The sequence below is a fragment of the Crocodylus porosus genome, unplaced genomic scaffold (assembly GCF_001723895.1).
Source record: "Crocodylus porosus isolate Cpor-Errol unplaced genomic scaffold, CroPor_comp1, whole genome shotgun sequence".
NCBI lineage: Eukaryota > Metazoa > Chordata > Crocodylia > Crocodylidae > Crocodylus > Crocodylus porosus.
The window spans coordinates 720,653-733,436 of NW_017728911.1; positions in this window are offsets into that span (position 1 = coordinate 720,653).

Below are 12,784 nucleotides of genomic sequence, written 5' to 3' on the forward strand. Positions count from 1 at the left end.
CAGCTGGAGTACTGTGTCCAGTTCTGGGTGCTGCACTTCAAGAGGGATGTGGACAGCACGGAGAGGGTCCAGAGGAGGCCACTCACATGATCAGGGGGCAGCAGGGCAGGCCCTACGAGGAGAGGCTACAGGACCTGAACCTGTTCAGCCTCCAAAAGAGAAGGCTGAGTGGGGATCTAGTGGCCTGTTACAAACTAGCCAGAGGGGACCGGCAGGCATTGGGGACGTCCCTGTTCCCCCGAGCACTACCAGGAGTGACCAGGAATAACGGTCACAAGCTGGCAGAGGGTAGATTCAGGCTAGATATCAGGAGGCACTACTTCACGGTCAGGGCAGCTAGGATCTGGAACGAACTTCCAGGAGAAGTGGTGCTGGCTCCTACCCTGGGGGTCTTTAAGAGGAGGCTAGATGAACACCTTGCTGGGGTTGTTTGACCCCAGTACTCTTTCCTGCCATGGCAGGGGGTCGGACTCAACGATCTGCTCAGGTCCCTTCCGACCCTACTAACTGTGAAACTATGAAACTTTCTGCTTCTGAGGTAGGCCAGCACTGGCCATCTGACACCCCCTCTATTAATTCTTGACAAGCTATCAGTGAAGACCTAACCTGTGTGGTTTAGGAACAATTAAATCAGGTAACTCTTATGTGTTTCGAATAACACGTTGGCTAACAACAGCGTGACTGCCTTGTTAGACAACCTCATAGTCTGTTTAAATCAGTGGTTTTCAATCTCTTTAGATTCAAGGCTCTCCTAGTTTGGCTCAAGGCACCCTCCATAACTCTGTGAATTGAGCAGCACCCCATTTCAAATGCTACTTTATTTATTACAGTGATTACCACCTTCAGAGGGCCTGGGCAGTGAGGAGAAGGCAGTGGGCCAAGCAGGAAAGAGCCTGAGCCTGCTTTTATCTCCTCGCATCTGCTTATCTCCTCACATTTCACAGCTCCCTTCAAAAGATCTCGCAGCACCCAGGGTGCCTCAGCACCGTAGTTGAGAATCACTGCTATAGATACTGCCTAGGAGAGACCACGCTTCCCACTGGTGAGAGCAAAAGACTGGCACTGGAGACACTGGGTTCTATCTTCAACCTGATGCACTTTTTGGCCTTTGGCAAGGCAGTTTATCTCTGGTTGCTTCAGTTTCCATAAAACTAAGCTTGCACCGAGGCCTGCTCCATTTTTTCAATCATTTTTTAAAATAGTAACAAACTCAATGTTAATAAAAATAAAGTTTATTCGGTTAATAAAAATAAAGTTTATCCAATCACTAAGATGAGTTAATTAAATCAGAATACAAATCTTCCACATGCCAGGAAACCCTCCAAGGGAAAGCTTTATAGATGGGGCAAGATGAAGGAAGTATTATAAGAAAGGGAAAGAAAACTGTAACTGAAAGAGGTATGTACTCTAATTTCAGATTCATGTAAAATCATCAGGAGTGCCTGGATTTATAGGCTGACTTGAGAGAGTGGGATATAGAGAAGTTATTGCACTAGGAGAAGAAACATCATGGAAGCCCAAGTCATTGCCTAGCTTTCAGACTTGGCAAGGGCAACCACATGAGCTATAGGGCATCTTTAGAAACCTACTGGAAATCATGGGTTGGTCTGAACAATACATGGCACAGCCAGGATTACACTTACCCCTAGCCTAATCCAAGGGCTCAACCTGTCCTAGACCAAGCTGTGCCAAAATGGGGTCTTGCATTTGCCTTGACTTTCCAGCTTGCTCAAAAAACAAGCTTCCATGGGTCACCCTGGCTGGATAACATTATGGCAAGAACAGAGCTTGGTTATGAGTGCCCAAGCACAAAGATGTAAATGTGAGATGTGGAGATTACAGGATTCAAGAAACACAGGCATACGTGAATGAGAAAAACTATGCAATGAACTTGATTGTAGAGCAGTAGACAACTTCTGCAATCCCTTGGTCTAACCTAACTGAGAGACCATCTCCCGATTCCCAACTTCTGTAGTCTTCTAAGTAAGGGAGCATCTCTATTATTTCTATCATGACATATGATACCAGGAACTGAAGAAGAGCCAGCTGAGCAGCATCTCACCATGACAGCCTGCCAACATTTAGGAGGGTTTCAAACACCCAGTAAAGCTAGGATTAAACCCAGATCTACTGAGGCCTGGTTCCATACTCTATCCACTAGTCCAGGAAGACAATCTTGCCCAGGCAGGCAGCAAAATGGGTTGCCTGGCTCTCTGGAGAACAGTGCTCTCAGGAATTTCAGGCTTCTGTGTACAGAAGCTGGCATGTAACCGAAGCACATGGCACTTCCTATCTGGAGCGATTTCCCTGTGGAATTAAGTCACGTTCCCTCCCCAGCCCTGCTCCCACCTCCCTCCTCAGCTTTGCAAAGAATATACAAGTAAGCAAAAATACTGTTTTTCTTAGGCCAGTTTGCTCATTCCTGTTGCTGCAAGAGGAGGCTGGCAGTAAGGCCAGTCCTCTCCAAACAGTCTCTAGTACTGGATGCCTGAAGGCAGACACTGGAGAATCCCTAGCCTGCCCCGGGGCTACTGAGCCCTCCTGGCAATCAACCCCTGAATCTCACCCTCTGTCTTGCATCAGTGCCCCCCTCCCCAGTGAAGGCACAGCATTTTGGGGAAGAGGGAGTGTGTGGTCCATTCCCCCGAAGAGCTATGTTTACTGAATCCTAAAGCAGGCAGAGCCTTCCCATCCCCTTTGATAACACAGAGTGATTGATATCCAGCTCCCAGCTTTCATACAAACAGCAATACGTTGTTTTGAAATAGCTCCACGCCAAATATGGCATCACCATCAACACAGAGTGAACAGACAAATGTATCGAAGGCAACACATAGCAATGCAACCCAAATAGCTCTCTTGAATGAATGCTAGGCTCCCAGCAGAGATAGTCCCATGTCTTTGCATTGTGGTGAATTGAGCAAAACTGAACTGAATTGCATTCAACTTAACTAGTGGGCCTATCACCCAGAAGAAGAGTATTCCAGAAGATCAATGTTTTCATTGATTAGGCCAGCAGGAGGAATAGGCATCTCTCAAACCTTAAAATGGAGCTCTTTCTGGACTCACCTGATCCTAAGGCCCTGTTCTGGCTCTTTGCATGAAAACAAATGTCACCCGTAACTTCGACTGGGTGCCCCAGTTGTACGCACTCACTGTGCTCTTCTGTGCTATGAATTGGCTAAGCCAGTGGTTCTCAATCTTTGTAGACTCAAGACACCTCTTGTTAGACTCAAGGCACCCCTCAAAAAATGCCAGCTCGTTGTTCACACTCATTTTGTGACTATGGAAAATAACCAGAGTACTTCTGTTGCAAAAATTCAGACAGAACACAGCAGGACAGAATATTTGTTGTTACTCTGGATTCCTATTTGAAATATCTAGGTTCATCTTGTGAATCATATGTATGTGTTTGCACACCTAATGGTGCTAACATTAAGAGGCACCCCACAGCACCTTTGAAAGGACCTCATGGCATGCTGGTTGAGAATTACTGGACTAAGTGGTTCACAACTCCTCTCCAGCAAATGGGAAAGCCTGAGCGCTAAGGAGAGAAGTAAAGCTCAGAGTTCACCTTCATATGCCAAGCAGTCACCCAGGGCAACTGAATCCCGTACCACACGTGGCCATTATTAAATAGCTTCTTCCACAAAAGACAGGGGTGAAAGTCAGGTCAGGAAGCTTTAGGACTCCTTTATTTAAGAACTCTGTGTTTCAGGTACAAGAGAGATCTAAGCTTGAACTCCCACCCTGTTTGGCTCGGAGAAACAATATACACCCAGGTCTCCCACCTCAACCACCAGACTCTAGGCTCTCTGGGAGTGGGTTTTCCTCTTTCACTGCTGTTGGAGCTGCTCCATTTTGCATTACTTATTAAACAGATTCTGCAGCAGGGTCTTGAACCTAACTCTCTCACATACCAGGTGGGCTAAAGGGTCAGTCTCTATCGTCCTCTCTCTCTCTCTATGCCTGACTTAACAACTATTTAATTGTCTATCTGAAGTGAAGCAACTCCAACATAGGAGAATGACAAAGACTTGCCCCAAGAAGTCTCACAGCCTGAACATTTGGAAGAGCTTGTGGAAGATCTGGGTTCACCTATCTGCCATGGCCAAGTTTGATACAAAGGTCTCTACCACCCAGCTGAATGCTCTAGCCCCTGGCTTGACAAAAGGGGACCACTCCCTGGAGCTTTCTGGGTGAGGCCTAATCTCATTCATGTTCTCAAAGCATTACGTAAGAACACAAGAGCTGTCATACTGGCTCAGGCCAAAATGATCTATCTAGCCCAGGATCCTGTATCTTGCAGTGGCACACCACAGATGCTAAAGGGAAGAGTATTTATGAAGGGTTGCTCCAGACTGATCTGTCCACTGTCCCTCTCCTTCCACAGCTTCCACCATACAAGGGCACAGGAAGTCCTACTCTGGATAATGCATGCCTGACTGTCATGTTAACTACCCAATGACAGACCTGTCCTACGTGAATTTGCCCAACCCCGCTTTGAGCCTGGTTACAATAATCAGCCTCTACAGCATCTTGTGGCAATGAGTTCCACAAGTTAATGACATGGTGGGAAGGACTTCCTTTTCTTTCTCTGAAGCCTGATACCCAACAATTCCATTGTCTGCCCCTAATTCTCGTATTGTGAAACTAGTTCTGGTTTCACTGGTGGGCTGGGGGAGAGACTACCTCATTTGAGAACCACAGCAGGGCACATGCATGTACCTCACAGCTCAGTGCATCAAACTGAGGCCCTTTTGGCAGGCTGGAAGGGAGGTGTTCAGGTGTTGCGGGGATTTCACCAACAGAAACATAAGCACCTGACACCTCTGGGTGCCTCCAGGAGTGGGTGACTTTTGCAGTGGGGTTTTGAGGTTGGATATTTTAGCTCCTTAACTTGGCAGTGAGGCAGCATTGAGGCACCTGAGTCCTTTTGCAGATCTAGCCCCAGCTCCTGTGGTTCTCCAACCTTTTTAGACTCAGGAGCCCCCTCAGAAAATGCTGTATTTTACCTTTCACTTATTTCTTGAATAAGGAAAAATAATAGTCTTTATTCTGTTGCAAAGAGCTGAGAAGGAGCATGACCGGGCAGAATGTATTTGGCGGTATAGATTCTTTTTTGAAATGTCTGTTTAGCTTGTGAACCGTCTGCGGATGTCTGCACGCTTAATATTCCACTGCTCACCGCAGCACCTTCAAGAGGGTCTTGTGACACCCCTGGATGCTACACCACCTAGATTGAGACTCACTGTCCAAATCCCTCACGGATTTTATCCCTGTCCCTTTAAACCCTGGCCACTGATTCAAAGGCAGCTGCTAAACTTTTACCAGCAAGTTTTATGAATCCTGCCACTGCCGACTGAAGGTCATAGAGCTCCCTTGCCCTCCCCCACCCCCTGCCAGTTCCGCCCCATTCCAGAGACACGTTTGTGAAGCTTCACGGCTATTAACTCTTCTCCGCTCCTCTCCCTGGGCTGACTCGCTCCGGTGAGAGCCCTCTGCACCCTCCTGGCCAAGAGCTGGGATCACCCACCACCCTGAGCCCAACAAATTACAGACACTGTAAGAAAGAATGAGGCACTGAGCGGTGGGGGACAGGGAGGATTTGGGTGACAGGTCCCAGGGCAAGGGCGTTCTTGGTTACAGTGCAGAGAGAAGAGATAGTAGGTTGCAGAGGAAAGAGACAGTAATAGAAAACTGGTCGATGGCTAGGGGAGCTTGTGGTGACAGACAATTTAGTGCAGGACAGGGGTCCTGGGGGTGCTGGGTAACAGCCAGTGTAGGGCTAGAGCTGCATACGACATAGTGTGGGGGCTCTGTGTAACAGATGATGTGACTGATGTTGGGCCGGGTCCCAAAGGCCTCTGGGTAACACAAAATACTGTGCTGGGCCAGGGCAGGGACTCTGGGAACGTCAGAACTTATCTATTTAACTAGGATGGATATCTCAAGGACTCCAGCATGTGTTTTCAAACTTTAATTGCTAGTCTGCATGTCACTACCTGTTTTCATTGGCTTTGCCCTCATCTCCAGAGAGGATGAGCTGAAGCTAACAGAGAAAGACAAGAGCTTTGGAGGTCTATGGAGATGTTCGTTCCAGATGCATTAGATTCCTGTAGAGTTTCTTTTATGGGTGTTTCAGAGCCACTTCTGCCCTCACCACTGGCACCAAGGCTCTAAAGACACTCCTAGCTTGTGCTTTATGATGACATCCCCATATTGAGACTAAATTTGCTTTAGACCAGAAAGTGACAGTCACATTCCCCTCATCCTATGGACTGGGAGGGGGATATATCTGCCAGATTTAAAATCAAAATGCTCCAAACTCCATTTAAGTCAAAAGCTTTTGTCTGCCTGTTGTGGATCTCTGAACAAAGAGCCCAAGTGCCTCTGATGGGTTGCAGATGCAGTTTGTCTTTGCATTCTCCACCCTGAAGGACACTCATTGGGAGCAATAGTTGTGCAGTTTATTTACCTATACAGTGAAGCAGTTGTTTTTCATCTCCCTAGCAGCCTTTGCCTAGAGACACCCTGTTCAAAATTAATTAGGTCTTCTCTTAGGAAAAAAATAGATACCCTTAATTTCTTATCCCATGCGACAGTTCTCAAACCACGGGCATGTAACATGGGGAATAAGCTTTTAGCCCTATGGGTAAAGACAGGCCATCAGCATGGGGAACATAGGGTAGTTTACAGATTGAGATAGGAATAGTAATCCATTGTAATAGCTCTTACTGAGCTGATAAAGCTGGGATATCAAAGCCTTGTCCTTTTTAGCTGTGTTACCCTACGTCAGTGGTTCTCAACCTTTTTAGTCTCAAAACACCCATGGGCAGATTCAGGATTCAGTAAAGGGCAATATGGCACAGCACTCCTCAGACCATGGGGGGATAGGGGAAAGATGTAGCTGGAGCTTCCGGGTCAGCAGAGTACACCAGGTAGCTGAGCAAGGAGCAGGCACATGAAGAGGGAGAGCACTGACCCTGCTGCCTCTGTCCCTGGCTAACATGGGGGTAGGGGGTGCAGCCAGGACTGTGGGGAGTGGCTGTGTGGGGAGCCAGGATCAGCTGGGGACAGCAGCAACAGTGCACACTCTCCTCCTTCCTGCATCTGCTCCCAGACAGCGGGGGACAGAAAAGGGGTGGACAGGCAGTCAGGGAACAGGCACTGGAAGGGTGAACCTGCAGACTTCCACTACTGTTCCCAACTGAACCTGGCACCCTGCACAGCCTAGGCTGAGGCTGGAGCAGAGCAGGAGTTGCTTTGGGACTCCCCCTGCACCTGGATCAGCTGGGGACAGCAGTGACAGGCAGAAATACCTCCGCACACCCCCTGAATCCACCCCTGAAGAGCAGCCCTCATTAGACTAAAGGCACCCCTCAGAAAACACCAGCTCTTAGCTTTCACTCATTTTTAGACTATGGCAGGGAAATAGAGCAATTCTTCTGTTGCAAAGAATTCAGAAAAACCACAACAGGTCAGAATGAGTTTGACACTGGATTCCTATTCAAAACCTCTAGGTTTATCTTGTGGATCACGTGCAGGTGTCTGTACACCTCAGTGCTAATATTATGCAGCATGCCCAGCACCATTAAAGGGATCTCATGGCAGTCCAGGGGTCGGTGGCGCCTGGTTGAAAATCGCTAGCCTAGGTGATGACTTCAGAGAAGACCTGACCTGCAGGATCCTGGTGCACTTACCCAGAAGCTCCCACACTGGCTAGACTAAACAGGGAGGGGGGAAGTCTGCCTCATGGCTTTCAGGCAACATGTTGCTCACAAGACCCTCCCACATTGCTTGCAGGCCAGGAAATTTTGCTTTTCCATAGATACATGTCTGGCTGACTGAGAAAGCAAAGCACAGCACGGTTCATATTACTCACTCTCTACTGTTGCTTATAGACCAGCAAAGATTAGAGACCCCTACTGTGGGGTTGGGACCACAAAGTTAAAATGCTAAAGCACTTCAGCATACTTCATAATACAGGTGCATTAACATCATGGACTTACACAGTAGTTAGAGTGTAGCTACAGTCCAGCTGAAGTGGTTACATGTAATTACCACTAATTTATACAACTGAAAGCTGTGCTTAATTGTCTGAATCACATGCTATTACTTCTTTGCCCTTATAATTAATGCATGTGACTTCCAATATCCTGGAAAACTAGTCACTAACCTCACTAATATGGGACTACAATGAAGTAGTTCCTTTTTATGCATTTGCTTGCTGTGAAACCTGACATCCAGAAGCAGCACTAGTGAATCCACCCTAGTTTACAGGGTAGGGGTTGATAGCTGGGCGAAGTTGCCTAGGCAAGGGGTCCAGTTGTTACACTGCAGTAGTGACACCTGGTTGGGTGACCCTGGGAAGCTAGCTGAGTAGCTGGGTGAATTTGGCAGAACTGAAGACCTTCCTTTACGAGGCTCCTGGAATGTGGTCCTAGCCTGATCTGCATTCATTGTATTGTACATTCTTCCCTGCTATTTGCACATCCTATGGAAACCTGGGCCCAGGATGGTACTCATTCCTGGCACTGCAAATGGTGCTGCTAAACATGAACATTGAAAACCAGAGGCTGGAGCCACTTATGGATCATATGAAACTTTTTAATCAAGGCAGAAAGAGATGGAAGTACTCAGGGGTGAGTTAGCCTGGATTCTTCACATTCAAGATGATGGCAATTTCAATGCTATCCCTTATGCTTTGGAATTCTTCCAAATTCCCCTGCAATACAATTTTTCAAGGTAAGGTCCAATCTTCTCTCTTTGGCCATATTAAATACACAGTTGTGCCCACTAAGCAAACTGCTCTGAATGAGAGGTCCTGCATGTAGGTGTAAAGGAACACATGACCGCTGTTACACATACACCTCCACCCCCAATGGCTGTTCAGAGGGTGGTAATTAGGAAGAGTGGAATGATTGGCACTTTGACAATAAGAAAAAAAATGAGAATGCCTTTGGTGACCAGCTTGCCTTTTGAAACTCATTATTAATTAAAGTGATCAACAAGAGTGACGGGCAATGCATTTGCTGCCCCAGTGTTATACAAAGGCTGCAGCTAGCAAGGGCCCCTAAGAAATAGAGGGAGTGCCATCCATCCACAGGTGTTTTCATTGCATATCCCTCTCCTGAATCAGTGGCAGGCAAATTTTGCATCCTAGCACTTAATTGCCATCCTAGCTCTAGGTCCCCCCACAGAGCAGGAATGCAAAACTGTGGGCAAGCTTTAGCACTGACTTCAGAAACCCACCCTCTGAAATCATCTTCCCTTCTGCTCTCAGAGCTGTGCTACCCACAACCTGCAGCAATAACCTTGGAGACCCATTAAATGTCACTGCCATGTGCGTCACTCAAGATCTCCACTAAGCTTCACTCTCCCAAAGGCTCCTCCCACTGCCTCCACTCAACTCCTACTGCAACGACTGCAGAAGCCGTCATGGCCTCAGTGATAGCGCAGTTCCTAGGGGCAGGTCTTGTCTCTCATAGTTGTCCTGGAATATTAACTCGTTACATTCACAACTGTAGGTATGATGAGCAGTGACCTCCTAGCATCTGCACTTTCAAAGGGGAACAGGTTTCTCAGCATGAGCTGTATCCCTGGGTGTCAATAAAACTTCACAACTGTGCAGTCCCCTCCTCTGTCCCAGGGGCTCAGTTCCTGGCTGTCATGTGTGGCAAAGAGCTAAACATGCTTTCAGCACAACCACTGGCCTTACTATTTTTCATGCTAAACAAATGTGCAGGAAGTGCTGACCAGCAGCTTGGACAAGCAATGCCTGGTCCTTTGCTTGCAGGATTGCAATTTGGCTGATCACTCCCACATGAGTCCAGCTGCCCATTGCAACCTGTCTAAGCAGTGGGGAGAGTGCAAGGTGGACATTCACCTTTCTACAGCACACCTTGGAGAGGAACAGCTGCAGTAGAGCCTGCCTCCAGCTACTCACCTAGCCCAGTGATTCTCACCCAGGATGTCTTGAGATCCTTTCAAGAATTATGCAGGGTGCCACACAATGTTAGCACCAGAGGTGCCAAGTACACGGGGACCCAAGGGCTCTGGCCACCCTCAGAAAGAAGGATATCATCTGAAGTGTGTAAAAATGTCCACATGTCCATCATCTTAGGGCCCCACACCACCAGCAAAAATAAAAGTCAGGGCCTATTGTTAGCAAGATTAATTCACAAGATAAACCCGGAGTTTTCAAACGGGAATCCATAGTGTTAAAAACATTCTGCTCTGTTGTGGTCTTTCTGAGTTCTCTGCAAGAGAAATGATTTTCTTAGCGTGATATCTTTTATTGGACCAAGCTTTCGAATGCAAGACATTCTTCGTCAGGTCAGCTTTCGTTGAAAGCTTGTTTAACTTTATCCCAACTACATAGTTGGTCCAATAAAAGATACCACCCTACAAAAGCCTTGCCTCTCACATAATTTCTGGCCCGTTGTGACTACAACATCACTCTTACACTGAGTTTTCTGCAACAGAAGAATTGCTCTACTATTTTTCTGTAGTCAAAAAATTAATGAAAACTAAGAGCTGGCATTTCCCAGGTGGGGTTTGAGTCTATAGGTGTGCCTCAAATCAATTGAGGGGTGCTTCAAGCCTAAAAAAAGTTGAGAACCATTCACCTGAGGGGCACCTCTCAGCCCCAAAATGATGGCAAAACACAGCAACACAATTAATTGCTAGAAATGCTCTAAGTCCTTATCAGATCCATTCTGGCACTGGCATTGCTGGAGGAGGCAGGGAGGCAGATCTAGGGATACACCCACATTTCCCTGCAGCTCGTAGCAGTTGCTTAGGCCCTGTGGGATAGCTGCCCAAAATCGGCAGGTGTCATACACACCTGTTCGGGTGCTTGTATTTTCAAGCTAGGCCAGCTGGCATTGTGTGCCAGAACAGCACGGCAGGCTCTCTCCCCCGCTCTCTCCCCCCACAAAATGGTTTCCAGGGACCAAGCTAACACAGTGAAAGCTGCTGTGTAGATGGGGCTGAAGATACTCATAGTGAAGGATCTCCTGCCTATTCAGGGAGAAGCTGTAGAAAACCTGGCCTTGGCAAGGAATTCAGCAGCAGGAAAAGGAAATACTTCATTTTGAGCATTATCTTCTCCTTCAAAGGTCGTGGCAGACTCCTAGTGCTGTTGGAGCTGTGGGTCATGTACATGGGGCACGGAAGTGCTTTGCAAAGCTCCCACTCAGCACAGTTCCTGCTAATCCTTTCAGTGCCAGTCTGCACCACAGTCCCCTTGCTACTCCAGTCCTGGGCTCCCGCACACACACAGCTCTGCTGATGCCTTTCAGGCAGATTACAGATCTACCTCCCACCCCCCCCATCCAAGCCCTGGGCCCTCTACTCACAGCCTTTCTGAGGCCCCTCCTTCCAACCAACACCCACAGCTCTGCTGTGTCTCCCTATCCCTCTCTGTAGCCCTTTCACCCCCCACAATCATTTTTGCCCAGCCCTGCACTTCTGAAGGAGCTGGTCAGTTGTTGTATCTGTAGGTTTGGAATCACCAGACATGGTTGCTCCTGTGTCCCTGTCCCTTTGGCAGTCAGGCCCCAAGAGGTGCAAGTCTGGCACAGGGACTTGTGGCTGTTCCTTTCTGTACTGCTTTGAAGCCAAACTACAAAGCGCTATCCCAGAGCTGCCACAGACCACCCAGCCATCCCTCTGCTGAATGCCTGCTCCGACAGCTCTGCTATTAGCAGCTTCCATCTGATAATGCAAGCTCCACTTCATCTTCTGGCACTTCGCAGTGACAGAGTGGCGCTGATGGTCTCCAGATTCTCCCCTCCCAGGCTACTCAGGATTGGCACTGGCTGCAGGAATAAAGCCTGTGGCCATGACAGCCTATCTTAAAGGGCTAGCTCCAGCTCCCTCTCTCCCTCCCTCTGGGAGCTTTTAAATTTTACTTGACAGGCTGGTAAAAATGTGGAAAACTGCTCCTTTGTTAGCCCCTTAGACCCTATCCTGCTGCCTCCACAATAGGCAGTACTGGGAGCACAAACCCTGGCTCTGCAGATATGATTTATACCCATGAAGCCGAATCCAACCCTGACATACGCATATGGCTAACTCTCATAGCAGGAGCAGTAGCTCCGGCACACTCACAAGCAGACAGCCACTGCCCTTACTCCCCTGAGCTGACTGCCATTATCCCCATGGGGAGCTGAAGCAGTGGGAAGGGGAAAGGGCTTGACCAAGGATGCAGACAACCAGTGACATTGCTGGGGGCTGAACCCAGGAGTCTTGACCCTTCATCTCCCGTGTTCACCCACAGACCTTGCTCCTGCTCCCAGAGGTGAGAAGCAGAACCCAGAACCTCTACGGGGTGTCATAAAGGGAGCATTTTGTTAGGGAGTCTCACCAGGGAGGTCAAGAAGGAGTTTGGGAGTAGGGAGGTCTGGGTTGATATGGAGACACTGCTTTGCCCATGAGTCAGCCTCCCCCTTTCAACTACACTGGTTTGGTCCCAAGGAAGGGCAGGAGTCAATACATTTGGAACCAGATATGCCACAGGAGTTGCCAGTGCCGAGGAGGTCTTCCATCTGCCTGCCTTTTGGCGCTCTGCTCCTAAATTGGTTGCTAACCATGGCTGAAGAGCCCAATCTACCCTGTGTGGATGCCGTTGGCAAAATTGACTGAGTGAATATGCTCATCCATATTTTGATGGCATTTGATCCATCAAGGGTTCCAGTACCTGCTTCAAATGCTCATCTGCCCAAAGCCATTGGCACTTCCTGAGGTTGCCAGGTTAATTAATGGCCGCCCAGCACTA